The sequence below is a fragment of the Lepeophtheirus salmonis genome, chromosome 4 (genome assembly GCF_016086655.4).
Source record: "Lepeophtheirus salmonis chromosome 4, UVic_Lsal_1.4, whole genome shotgun sequence".
Classification (NCBI taxonomy): domain Eukaryota; kingdom Metazoa; phylum Arthropoda; class Copepoda; order Siphonostomatoida; family Caligidae; genus Lepeophtheirus; species Lepeophtheirus salmonis.
In genome coordinates this window covers 43,840,819-43,853,004 of record NC_052134.2, presented here as the reverse complement: position 1 = coordinate 43,853,004, position 12,186 = coordinate 43,840,819, and positions in this window count along the sequence as shown.

Genomic DNA, 12,186 nt, shown 5'->3' with positions numbered 1-12,186 from the left:
AATGTAAAATGTTATTTATCATGATTAGATTCAGTTATCAGAATATAGATAAAAGAACATCCATTGTCGGATAAGTTATGTGACCATTTATTAGCAAAAGAATCATAACAATATTCTGCTGTTCTGGGATTTTAGTACAGACTATCAGAGCATAAATAAACATTATATTCGTTCGTGTAATACTATTTTTAAGTAATTTCTTATTGAAATATGTTCCAAATATTATATGCATTCATCCTCAAAAAACTTTACCGTAATATAGGTAATGTAATAATGACCTGTCTGGTTGGATGATTGATAGCATCCAAACTCTGTTCACCTTTTATATATCAATACTCTCAATAAAAGTTAACACGTCTTAACTTTGTTTCCATTCAAATTATTACTCCTACTAAAAAGATAGTTAGTAAATTTTTTCGAAAGTACTCGCATTCTGACTTGATGTTGGGGATGTCTTTTAATTTGAAACATACCCACTCATAACAGTTATACCACATATAGGATTTGTCACCTCAAATACTTGATCCACAACTTTAAACTAATAAAATTAGGATTTTGTTAATACATGACCAGAGGTAGAAACTGCTCCGTGTATTAAATGCGGGTACTTGTCTCTAATCCATGATGCTAACGTTCCAGGATAAGATCCACCAAAAGCAATCCATTTACTAATATTATATTGAGTGTTCACGTAGGATACAAAGTTACCAATGTCGGAAAGAGCTTGTTCAGAATTAAGATAATACTAATTCTTGACGCTGAGATCCAGAGTTAAATAACTTTTTCCATAGTATCTGTTTTATTTGAAAGAGGAAGATTTTTAATAATTAATTCGATACAAATGTGTTTTATACTTTCTTGTTTGAAATAATGCGGTAAGTATCGATTATTATTTTATGGGAAAATAGTTTTCTTTCATCAAAGATATCATAATCATTCTTTGGATATAGAAATTACCTATGTTCAAGTTGGAAACAAATGGCTCCAACACTTTTAGCATACTCTATCCATGACCATTGAATGGACCCTCTCCACTGATCATAATAAATGAAGGACTTCCATTCGTATAGAAAGAGTAATTAACAAAATATATTTGCTTCCATGTTATTTCATCATGTGTTAGGTGGAAATGAAATAACTTATGATGAAACCATTGAGTAATAGGAGTCTCCAGGCGTCGAGTCAGATTTAGGATCCTTTGAGATATCCCCTCGAACGAAATAACTTTGGATCTATCGCACATACATGTAGGTGCTATATAACAAGAGTCATAACCTGCATTTCTACCAAAAAATAAATAGAATTTAGTAAAAATATGTATGATATGACTTATAAGCAATTAAAGACACAATAAATTAGAAAATCAAGCTAATCGATACATTTTAATTGTCTCATATCAAATGAAATAGGCTATTAAAAGTAATCATCATATAAATGTTATCATTCGAATTCTATATATGCTAATTTTAAACATAACAAGGAGTCTACTAGTTAAAACTTGTAAACGATATATTTGTTTGAAAAAAATTACAAATTAAGATAAAACATTGCAAAGAGCCATTATATAAATACACGCAATAACTATGTTTAAGTCTTAATCAATAAAATTCGGGGAATTGATATTATGGTTAATTGTAAGGAGGTGAGATGTCATCGCCCACAAATGTTTGTTAAGATATTATCTATTAACCTATTTATTTATACTCATAGTTATTATTTTTATAGTGCAAGAAGGGAAATACTCTTTTATATCTAATAGTATCTTTCCTTTCAAAGGTTCTATATGACCTTACAAATGCGTACAGAGGAAACCTTCTCATTTATTATGAGTAAGGAGGTCATTTTTGTAATGAAAAGCTACTTTTATAGATTGGAAAAGGAAAAACGGCCTTTGTGTGTGCTCTATCTTCTTTTTTACACATTATTTAATAGGTCTTTGTGGTGGTAAATTATCTCTCTGAAGTAAGTATTCTCGCCTATCTTTGCTCAAAGTCGAAGTAATTCCTGCCTATACCATTGTTTGGTAAGGAGTGGGACTTTTGTTTATTCCTTCCATCTCATATCTGCTCGAAGCTAATCTAATGGAACGTCACAACAGCTATGCTCAGATATTCATATACTATGAAATACAAATCCTCAAAGTTGTTTTTCGTCTTTTACGCACTTGTGGTTATTTAATACTTATTGTTTTCACTTGAAGAATAAAAGAATAATGATGACATCTTTGGTAAATAAAAAACACCTTTTCAGGTTATAACTACAAAAAGAGAGCGATCTTCAAAATTTTCCTAACCTTTTCCTTGCTCATGAGTAGAATTGTCATTTTTGTAAGGAAAAAAAGAGCTTGAGAGAAGGCGGGAGCAAAAAATATAGTACTACTGAATTAAGACCCTTGTTACCATCAGCTGCTTATAATATATTTTTGTTGGATAAAATGAACTTGTGCTTTGAAAGAGGAGAATATCATAATTATATTCAAATTTGTATATATTTATTTTTAGTTGCATTGTTAAAACAATTTACACCAAAGATAAGGGAGAAAGCTTGTTTTTGAGAGAGAAATTAACACCACGACCACCTAATATATAATGAACAAAAACGAAAAAAGATCAAATACGAGAACCATTTTTTTTTCTTTTTTTCTTTATTAATTTAGTTCTCTCTAACAAAAATGTGAAGTATAACAAGTAGTTTTGTCTAACATCAGTTTCTTTGAGTATATACATGGGTATACTTCATCCTTTTCTTTCTTAGCCTTACAATTGACTTACGTGACAAAGAATGAGGATTCTATATGGAATTTGATATAGAATAGGAAGACAACGGATTTTATTTCCTTAATTTATCTTATTTTCTTTTATTCTTATAATTTGTATATTTATTTATCCATAAAAATGTATCGTTATACTTTGAATATTGAGGAGTTGCATTTTTATTTATTAGTATTTAGCTGCTTGACGTATCATTGTCATTTTTATTCGTATATTTGAATAATGAGTTTATAGCCATGGGCATCTTTAACCATGGAGAGACGTCCATCATATAACATAATAAAGAGCTACACTCGAGAACTGAAAGATTATTCCAAAGTGCTAAAACATAATCACTACAATTAGTAACACGTCAACAGGTGGTCAAAAATCTAAGTGAGCAGTTTTGACAAAGTAGGGGGCTTTTAGATAAATGGAATACATTTTGTTAAACTTTTGGTTACTTTTAAGGCTCAAACCTTTTTTAAGCGATTAGTGTTGAAGATAGGGATAAATTATGTTCTAAAATTCAAAAGAACAAGTTTGGTGTTTTTTTGAGGAGATATAAGGAGAAAATTCAATTTTTGGCTAAGAAAAAGTCAAATATATTTTCACAACCTGATAATAAATATTCTAAAACCATTTTTAAAATGTCTGTATCATACTTATAACTCGAGTTATCTTTGTTTAATTTGAAAATATGTGCTTTTTATTTGGAGGTTCATAGCTTCAAGAAGAATACATTCGAAAAGTTTAAAACTATCTCATTTGATAACTGTAAGTATTTACTTTAAATTTTTTTTAAATAACCTCCCCAATAATGCTCTATATCGTTGTCAATTTAAGATATGGTCACATTATACTATGACAATAACATTAAGCATTAAATCAGTAGTGGAACGTGACCGTATAGTATAGTTAATATTTTGTAGCAAGATATCGCTTTTTCTATGACATCACTCTGTTTGAATATTTTGCACAAGAAATGTTCTTTCCTAGAACGTGACCAAAGGCGAAAAAGTATATAAGCCCGATGTTGTTTCTGAGTTTAAACCAGAACCTGATCAGAGCTATGGGAGGAAAGCAGAGGACAAGAAATGCTTGAGAGGAGCAAGGGATATTGTTGAAACAAGAGGAGAAGTAAGAAGAGAGAGAGTAGTCCTGACACTCACACCAAAGCTAGAAAAGGACTGCAAGGCCACCCATTCCTTGAATGCAAGAGGGAAGTTACTTGATGCACCACAAACATCCAAGGGCATAGCATACTTCCTAAATTATAACCCAAACCAAAGAAACAGAGAGGAAAGATTGAAGCCGAGCCCTTCCAGAGTCGAGTTTGATCTTATCTTGTGATTTTGTGTATATACAATGGAAAACTACACAGTTGCTGATCTTGTGATATAATTGAAAATGACGTTGTCTTGGATTTCAACGCCCTTGTCCTCGACATCTCAACATTCATGGCCTCTTTACATTCATTTTTGAGTTGGAGTATTTTGCTCCTTGTTGATACTTGGATGGGTCTTGATGGTGAGGGAGGTGAAGAAAGGTAATCTGGGAGTTTTGCCCACACTGATGGAACAGCCTTTAAATTATTACTTAATTTCGTTATTAATTAATACATGCATGCTGTGCCAGGCGCCATTCATACATTGGTTGCAATTGTTTGTTGAGTTCATGGCCACTACTTGCCTCTTGCCCACTTTCTTGTTCATGAAGTTATGTTCTGTGAAATACAGACTGCATATTTTTGAATTCTTTGTTATTGTTTAAATGGGCTATTCTTAAATTTTTTATCTATCTTGGGTGGGCCCTCTCCCACTTAGATTCAAGTTCTTGATTGGAGGTACATTGAAGCCTGGGAATCGGTGGTAGCTTATATCAAGGTTATTAGGGGTATATCATACATCTTGTGGAGCAGGCGTCATTTTTTTCCCTTCTCAGAGCAGTTCAGAGTAGTGATAAAAGTCTGGCATATTTGCTAGCTCACCCATTTTAAGGGGAGCTAGCAAACATTTGAATTAATTTCTTCTTCCTAAGCTGTTGTCATTATTATTTCAAGGCAATGCAAGGGACCGGGGGAAGAGCATGTATATTAATTATACTATTACGTTGGGGAGTGTAATCATACACTGAATAATATCGTTATCAGGTAATAACATATAATAGATGACCATAATACTTAAATAATAAATATATATACAAGTATACACTATCACTAAGAGGTACACTGATTGCTAAAACTAATCCCTACCTCATATAAATAAAAGTAAATAAAACAATGGTGATACATAACACTTTTCTACTACTAGGCTTGTTGTTGTTCACATTTTTTAATCGTTTAGTCCACTTTAGTCGTTAACTTTTTCGAATTCGTTTAGGGGACTGAATTGTTCCCATTGAATTCGTTGAATCATTCACTTTAAATCGTTCATCATTCACTTTTTAAACGACTTTTTCTACGTTTCTTTTTAAACAATTTCAGAAAAATGACACACAGATAGGCTAAGTTACTGAACGTTGTACGTTTCAAATTGTCGGACACTTAACTGTTAAGTTGCAACAATTCTTTAGTACTTCAACCAAGGATATAAAAAGAGATTTTTTTGTAATCATCACGCATTTCAAAATAATCCTGTAAAATGTCGAATCGATTAATGGTATAGTTTGTGAGAAACAAAAGTTTAAAGTTCGAGGTTCTAATTCATTTGTAGTTAAAACTCAACCCTTCTATATTTTATGGTGTGTGATAATATCCAGATATTTCCTCTCCATTTGGTTTTATTTGAACAAAATTCCCATGTTCGAGTTCAATAGGAGCTTTGTCATTAGTATTTTTTTTTATTTGCTGGATTTTTGTCATATTATTTGCGAAATAATCGCAGTCTGATAATATGTACCAAATAATTGACAAATTCAAATTATAGGAAAGTGTTTTAAATTGAATAAAATAAAAAATAGCCAAATAAATAGCTCGATACCGAAGAGAAAATCATTCAAATAGCTGTTGATCAGGAAGAAGAGACATACGGTACATTCAACTACCTCACGCCTCACATCAATCATATTAATAACTACTAAAAGGGATCACGTTTACATCCGTGCATCCAACTCCCGTCTCAGCAAAGAATATACCAGATCCACTTCGGCAAGATAATGTCATTTATCCCATGGATACCTCCCATACATATTTGATCTCTCTCCCAATTATAACTATCCAAGTATCATTTGGAGTCTCTCAGAGTTCGAGTCGCTTGACTCCAATTCATCACCTTGAGAAATTATCAACACTTCTTTTTCAACCATAAATAATTATTGTTATGGATCCCTTACCAGGTGCTCATACCAACAATACGTTTAACTGGATTAAAGAAATTATTCTACTTGAAGCAGTGTCAATATCGGGAGTTGAATCTTGAAGTAATTTTGATGAATACCTTTAATTGAGGGAAAAATATAAGAAGACGGCAGAAGAATCTTTAGCTAATATTATTCTCCATCTTTCCCAATGGTTTATTCCCCAATAAAGGCGATATATTCGAACTAATTAATCAATTAAGAACTCAAATTAACTTATTGTATATTGTAATATTAAATTCATTGATTAATAAAACTATAAATTAGACAATGTGAAAACAATCTTTAATCATTGAATCAATGAGAAACTGAATTTAGCAATAACGGAGTGGCAAATTCAAATTTATTAGTTTCTTAATCCCGTAGGAGCTCAGCTTCATTTTGCATTTTTAAATACATTAGAATTGTCGAGGTGTAGGGTAGTCGATTGACTTCCTTGCTTATTAATAAATCGAACATGAATTTTCCATGTTAGTGCATGAAGCCTTTCTCAACAAAGAGAATAAATTGGATTTTGTAGAATGGTAATACAAAATGTCTATGCAGATAGTGATGTTGTAATCAATAATTAATATTGATAAATTAAGCCAAAGAATGTAAAAGGCTATAATATCAACATCATCTATCGGAATATAAATGATAACTCTTGAGTGTAAGAGTAAATGAAGGATTTAGAGTTGGAGACAATTCCTCTTCATAATAGGTCCAACATATTATCAGTATCATATTAATTTTGACATGGAAAAGTCTCGATGAAAGGTAGGATCGCATTGGAAATGAGGATTTAACTTTCTGGAGTTGACGATAGAAGCGAACAAGACACGAGAATTATAGCACATCTTTGCAAAGTTGATTACTTCCTGAAGATCCATGAGTTGAAGTGAAGCGACCCAGACTCTCAAAGACTCCATACATACTTGGCTAAAGTTATAATCCAAGTAGATATTTAACGTTGAATCAGATATTGTAGGTATTCATGGAATACATGGTATCATATCGCAGAACTGGGTCCATCATATTTCTTCGCGAGACGGAGTTGGAAACACATACATGATCCTTTATAGATTATATTAATACGACAAAGGAGGACGGAGGATTTTTCCTCCTTCTAATTTCTTCTTCTAGTTTACATATGTACCGTGTTTCTGTTCCTCCCTCTATTCGTTCTCATAAAATAATATCAGATCCTTCATCTCAAGCATTACCAAATAATCAGGGATTCCCCTGCGTACGAGAGTAGGTACGTTGTATTTGAATTTCATCCCCCAAGATATTCAAACAGCATTTGCACTCCAATGTATATTTTGTCCTATATTTTAGCTATTTTATGGTGTCCAAAATTAAAAAATTTGATTTGGAACTTGTCTGAATTTATGAATTTTCGGCATTTTTTTATAGAGTTTTTAATCTTTACTAACCTCTTTATTCGATCTTTTAATGAAAATATTTTATATTAAAAAAATCTCAAATATAACGCACTATGTCTATATAAAATACACGAACATAAACCCCTCTTCGATGTGTCCGATGATGCGTAAGTTACCCTATATAAAATAAAAATAAAAAGTCCAACATCTTTTAATACAGGGGTCGCCAAACTACGACTCACGGGCCACATCCGGCACCACATGGCCTTTCGATGGGGCTCCCAACTCCTTTTGCCCTCTTACTATATAAACTGGCACTTTGGAATTTATGGATTGTTGAAATTATTTTGTATTGCACGAGTTTCATCTCATAGAATATACTTACTTATATTTCTAAACAGAGTAAGATTCAGATGAGTTTAATATTATTATTGAAATCCCTTTTTAGTGGACGTAAGAAGTTGCTCCTCAAAGTGCTGATCAGTTATCCTCATATCTTAGGATTTATTTTCCTTGGCTAAAAATCCATTTTGCCGGTGCTGAGGTTGGAGGGATGGTGTTATATTTGTAGCAAGTCCATCCTACCAGATAGACTCAGTGTGTTTATATAATGTACATATGATCTGAATAAAATAAACAAACCCCTAAAAAAGCGGTTATCGGTGATAACAGCAGCAGCAAGAGCGAAAGGATGACAGTTCAAAGTTTTAAAAAAGATTGAAAAAACTATTTTATCGTTATGACCAACTTTATAAACAAGTTATATACTATAAACTATTCATATTTTTTTTTAAATTTGTTAACTTCTAATCAATAATATGAATTACTGTAGTTCAGTTTTCTTTTTCAGTCTATATAAATAATAAAATAAGTTTAAGAAATAAAAATGTCAGTAAAGTTGACCAAATTTCCGGAGAAAAGTAACCTAACTTTAAGATCCCACCCAGGGAGTTATGATAAAAAAGCTTAACATTTTTTGGCAAAGTGATCTTCCTATTTATGTAAAACATGTTGCCAAATTTTCATATTCATAAGAGTTAGCAAATTCAAATTTCAAAATAGTTAAGTACCAAATTTCAAGAGTTTAGCTCTTTTGGATCAAAAAATATAAAAGAAAAAGTAGCGTCCGGTAAAAAGACATTAAAGTGACATTGAAAATTTAGGTCTGAGACGAGTATCTATATCTCAGGAAAGACTCATAATTATGTGCTGAAATTTGGCACACTTAACTTACGCATGAATTTTAGATTGAGTCCCAAAAATCAAACAAATCTGGAAAGGGTCGGGTGACGTGCCTTCGCTGATTTGAGTAGGAATGCCCCTACATTCACAAGAAAGTAGACCATTTCCATAAACGAATGAGCCCACGCCCAAATCGGTGAAACTTTAGCCGTAACTTTTCGTTTTTATAAATTATAGGGGAAAACCGGCAAATCCACTGACCATTATAGTCCAAACTTATCTAATCGAAAAGTATTAATTACTCGTAAGTATTTTTTTGGCATTTTTGTAAGAAAAAAGATTCTTGCATGTGATCTTTTTCTGTTTTTGTTCATTATATAAAAGGTCGTCGAGGTGTTAACTTCTTCCTCTAATGGATGTATTCTCCTTAATCTTTTGAGTAAATTGTTTTAAAACTGCATCTATAAAATGAATACATACAAGTTTAAATATAATTATGATATTCTCCTCTTTCAAAGAACTAGTTCATTTTATCCGCCCAAAATCATATTACAGGCAGCTGATATTTACATGGGTCTTAATTCAGTAGTACCTAGGTTATTAGAAATACAACATTATACCATAACGCGTGTACGACTGATGTTTGACTTCCACCACGCTTTTTAAGATATACGGCATAGAGTATGAGTGGTTGCGTGTTTTGTAAAAATCTGGCTTTCTTGCCCAGCAGTCTATAATACATCACATTGAAAGTTTTTGCAAGCTCAATTACATTTTGGCCTAACGTTGTATTTCTATTAACCTTGAGTAGTATTATATTTTTTTGCTCCCGCCTTCTCTTCAAGCTCTTTTTTTCCTTACAAAAATGACAATTCTACTCATGAGCAAGGAAAAGGTTAGGAAAATTTTGAAGATCGCTCTCTTTTTGTAGTTATAACCTGAAAAGGTGTTTTTTATTTACCAAAGATGTCATCATTATTCTTTTATTCTTCAAGTGAAAACAATAAGTATTAAATAACCACAAGTGCGTGAAAGACGATAGACAACTTTGAGGATTTGTATTTTATAGTATCTGAATATCTGAGCATAGCTGTCATGACGTTCCATTAGATTAGCTTCGAGCAGATATGAGATGGAAGGAATAAACAAAAGTCCCACTCCTTACCAAACAATGGTATAGGCAGGAATTACTTCAATGTCAATCCTCAACTCTACTCTAAGTTTAACAAGGACTTACACTAATAAGTCCACAACGCACGATTCATGACTTTATACCTACTTCAATTCTCTCTTCAAGAATAGACCAATAATGACAATAGATTTTGAAAATAAGAACGTATATTCAGGTAGCAACTACAAAAAGCCGGACCATCTTCTATTACAGGGTGTCCGGAAAGTCCTGACTGATTTCTAACTTCCAACTTCATTAAGATCTACAAGGACTAAAAGTAAAGATACATAGAAATGTTTTTAATAAAAAACTTTGCTTGGTTATAATCTATAATATGTTTTTAACAATTTGGCCTTTAGCTTCCATAACAGCCACAACACGGGGACGGAAGGAGGAGCAGGTGTTCTTGATGTAGGTGGGGTCCATCTTGGCCCAGGCCTTGGTGATACTGGCCTTGAGAGCTTTGGTACTACTGTGGCGTTTTTTGCAAGCCTGCCTCTCAATGTGCGCCCAGATGCTGAAATCCAAGGGGTTCAGGTCGGGGGAGGAGGGGGCCAGAAGTCCTTAGGTCAGAATTCCACATTCTCTTCCAACCATTTCTGGGTGTCCTTGGCTGTGTGTGCGGGTGCCCCATCCTGCTGGAAACATACCCTCTTGCCAGGATACTCCTTCCTGATCCATGGGACCACCTTGGTCTTGAGCACCTTGATGTAGTCCTCCGAGGTGAGCCTGTAGCCCTCTCGGAAGAAGACTGGAGGCATAGCTCTACCTTTTGAGCCAACAACTCCAAGCATCATGATGCTGGCTGGGTGCTTGGTCATGGACACATATTTCTCAGATCCCACATAACCATTAAGGCTAATGTAGCGATCATTTTTGCGGTTGAAGTCTGGATCCACTGTAAAAGTTTTCTCATCGGAAAAAATGAGAATTCTGTCCCCATTGCTTTTCATGTTGTTCAAAATCTTCTTGCATCGGATGTATCTGGCCTCCATATTGGCCATGGACAACATGGGACGGGTGGTGCGGACCAAGGACTTGCCCCCAATGTACTTGACAGCAGTAGTCTTACTCATGTTGTTCTTCTTGGCAATTGTTCTGATGCTCAAAAGAGGGTTTCTCTTGATCTGGGCCCTGATCTTTTCTTAGTGGCCTTGGTGGTCTTTAAGACAGGTCTCCTACTTCGAGGCTTGTCTTCAAGGCCTTCCCCCTTGTCCAACCTCCTCTTGATCCTGCCAATGGTGCTGGCGGACATGATGGTGGCCTCAAAGATCTCCTTGTGGCTGATTCCTGCACGAAGCAGAGCAGCTACTTCATGTCTTTTAGCCTCCATGTCAAAAATAATTATGAATTTCGAAATGTTATTGAAACAAAACTTGTTAATCTAAAAACGGATTTAACTTTTATTACGCAACATTTACGTAAAAAGTCTCTGAAACCTCGAAAAAAACCATCGAAAGTACCGGCCAAGACTTTCGGGACACCCGGTATAATTTTTAATAATATTTTCATCTATGCCAAAAAGCATTACAGTTTGTTATTATAAGCTGCCTGTTTTATGATTTAGGTGGATAAAATGAATTACTGCTATAAAGAGGGCAACCTTCTACATTTTATATAGGGAAAATATTATGATTATATTCAAATTCATATCATTTTAAAAACCATTTACAGCAAAGATATGCGAGAATACTTTCTTCTGGGAGAGATTTTTTTCACACAAGTATATCGTTAACAAGTTTTAACCATTAGCTCCTCGTTATGAATAAAATTAGAAAATATAAAATTCGAATGATAACATTTATATTATGATTAATTTTAATAGCCTATGAGATTGATATAGTTTTGTTTATTCTGTAAAAACTGATTGTATAAGTGAAATATATAAGATATTACAAAATTTTCGATCAAAATTAATTTTCATTTGAAATGAGACAATTTAAATATATTGATAAGCTTGATTTTCTAATGTATTGTGTCTTTAATTGCTTATAAGTCATATCATACATATTTTTACTAAATTCTATTTATTTTTTTGCAGGAATACAAGTTTTGACTCTTTTCATACACCTCATTGTAAAATAGATACAAAGTTATTTCGTTCAAGAGGATATCTCAAGGATTCCAAATTTGATCCGACACTTGGAGACACTCCTACTGCTCAATGGTTTGATCATATGTTAGATCATGTATGTATGCTAAAAGTGTTAGAGTCATTTGAATATTTTGAACATAGATAATTTCCATATTAAGATATCTTTGATGAAAAGAAAACTATGTTTTCATAAAATAATTATCGAAAAACAAACATTTATTTGAAACAAGAAAACATAGAACACATTTCTTTCAAATTAATGAT